We start from the raw sequence: 2888 nt of genomic DNA, 5'->3' as shown, positions 1-2888 counted from the left end.
TAAGAAGATGAATTCATTTCGTTTGAATTTTTGAAATCAGGTGTATTTTAATATTGTTTAAAAATTTAGGTTTGGGTAAAAATTATGGTTAACCGTTGATTTTTGGTTAACCAGTGAGAATTGGTTAAAACCCATTAACCGAAAAACCTAATCGAAATTAATGGTTAACCGATTTATAGTTAATCGATTGATATGGACCGGTTTCAGTTTGGATGGTTAAAAAACTGTTAATAACGGTTCGGTTAATTTTTTTACCTAATAGACCGGTTAACCGAACCATGCCCACCCCTACAATTATTGTAGGTCGAGCAACAATGGTCTTATGGGAAGAAATGACAAGCTCTAGAATAGAGCAAGCAGACTGATGTTGATAGCTATTGTTGCATCACTACAGTTCGTATTAGAGTGGAAAGAGCAGCAAGTCAGTAGCAGGGGAAGTTCAAGCGGAAATAAAGGTTGTTAGAATAATTAGGAGAGACCGATATCGGGGACCATAAAATATAATGTTGACACGATAATTTTTCTAGCAAATTTGAATGTCAGTGTTGGAGCTGTTGTTTGAGACATTTGGGGCAATTTCTTACTAGCTACAGTTTGGTTGCGGATGGCGCGATAATGGCAAAAGTGGTCGAAGCTCTTGCTTTGCGTATGAGTATAGAATGGATGCTATCTTTGGGCTATAATCCCATTATGTTTGAATCTGATGCTAAAGGTGTAGTCAACAGTTTGGTGTCTAAAAATCAGAACCTTATGGAGTATGGAGGTGTTATTGAGGGGAGAGGAATGGAGTCCACTTTTGGAGAGGAATTTCTTCTAAGCCTGATTTTCCATTCATTTAATAAAAGGGGGGGCGCCCCTATTATATTTCAATAAATGCAGTTAGCTGTAACAAGGTCTCCCGAAATGATTTCAAGACGCACGTACCCAGCCGTGGATTCTGGTTTTGAATCACCCGTTAACTTTTCTTTGACTTCCAATGGCACCAACAGATAATATCACCTGCCCCCAGTTACCTGGAAAAGAAAGCACTTGGAACATGCCTTTGGAATCGAGCGCAGGGGAAGTGCTTTGTATCTTCAGTCCCCGAGTTGTAGAAAAGAGTTGTTATCCCATGTCTCCTTCAGACCGAGCGTAGGGTTTGGGGGAGTTATCTTAGGGATGTTTCTGAAAATGAAGCGAATAAATCACCTCGATGAGAGACCCAACTTTAGATAGGTAATGAGCGCCTTAAGGGGAGAGGCATGGCAGGGCAACTATGCGACTCATTGAGTATATGGCGGCGAAATAGCAGTTTTGCCAACTATTCTGCACCCGAGTTCCGGGTTAGAGAATACCTTCTGTAGCGCAATCAAGGTAAGCTAGGTTCCCTAACTCTCTAAAGGCTGAATCCAAAAGGAAAGCTAGACTTCTTGAAGCGCATTTCCACTTTTTTCAAGCCATTCAGAATGCCGGCCCGCCACATTCGAGGTCTGGAAGACAAGAAATGGGCACTCCTCCTTAAACAGGGTGAGCTGATTGTGCAAGCTGCGGCAGTTTCTGCAAAATCGTCACGATTGTACCGTGCTTTTGTTTCTAGATTAGCGAACGACGTTGCTCATCTAATGGCCCGTAGCGCATGTTCCAATGCTAATTCTTTTACTTGCTTTAGTTTTCCAATTTTTCTTGAGAATTGTTTGTATAAGAATGCATTATTGTGCTCTTTTAGGAATGACTATTTATAGATAAATGAAAGGTACTTGCTATTGAGTAGCTTTCCTTTCCAAGTGTTGACAGCTGATTGGTTTATATTCTGTGTGGTTTTGTACATGTCTCCCCTTTACCTTAAATTACGACACTATTTAGGGTTTAGGAGCGTATTTTTAGAATCCGGCCTTATGCTTGGTACACGTGTCTTCATGATTATGCTTTTTTTATCTAAATCTCTTTATTAGTCCACGTGTCATGACCTTTATTTAACACGATATCAAATTGTAACCTAAAATATTATTTTTACACCAGCTAATTAGAGAGACAATATGTAATTGATAAGTACGGGTCAATCTTTTTCCTTCTAAATATTTCATTTAGTGTAAAACTAGACATCTAGTGCTCATAAAACTAGACATCTAGTACTCATAAATTTTTTTTTTTTTTTTTTATGAAACATCTAGTACTCATGTATATAAGTAGGTTTATGATCGGATAAAAGTATATTAATATGAATAAGTAGGTGGTTAGTGTATAAAGTAATTACATGTAACACAAATTAGGTAATTTACAATTGACAGCCCATCTAACTGTATCCCTTTGGCCCTCTCTATTTTTATCCAATTCTTCCTTGGACTGATGGAATCTCTCAACCTAACTATTTTACACTAATTTAGCCTGTCAATTTAATTTTTATAGGACAAACCTCTCTATTACTCTCATTAATACTACAAAATCATGTAATCATTTTTTTATTTTTGTAAAAAAAACACACATTTCTTAAACAGAAAACCCCAAACTTTACTTGATTTTTTTAATCTTTCTCCTTAATTTGTTTCCTTTTCTATATGATTCTTAGGCCGCTGTTTAATAAAGATTTTTTTGAACTAAAATTAGAGATTTGAGTCACTTTAAAGATTTTGACCAGTCATATGTTTAATAGTGGTGTTTGGTGAAAAGAGTGTTGAAAGAGTTTATTGGGTAAAAAAAATTGGATTTATGAGCTTTTTCAATTAGTTTATTGCTCCATCTCTTTTTTGAATGATATTTTTCAATTAGTTTATTAGTCATATCCTTATTTGTCATTTTATACAAATAGCTATTAGCAATTAGCTAAGTTTTACCAAATAAGTTTACACAATCAGCTAACCAAAAAATTATTTACCAAACATGACGTTAATCTTTTCTATATTTATATTTAA

Source organism: Euphorbia lathyris, chromosome 8 (assembly GCF_963576675.1).
Source record: "Euphorbia lathyris chromosome 8, ddEupLath1.1, whole genome shotgun sequence".
Classification (NCBI taxonomy): domain Eukaryota; kingdom Viridiplantae; phylum Streptophyta; class Magnoliopsida; order Malpighiales; family Euphorbiaceae; genus Euphorbia; species Euphorbia lathyris.
Note: the sequence above shows the minus strand (reverse complement) of the source record.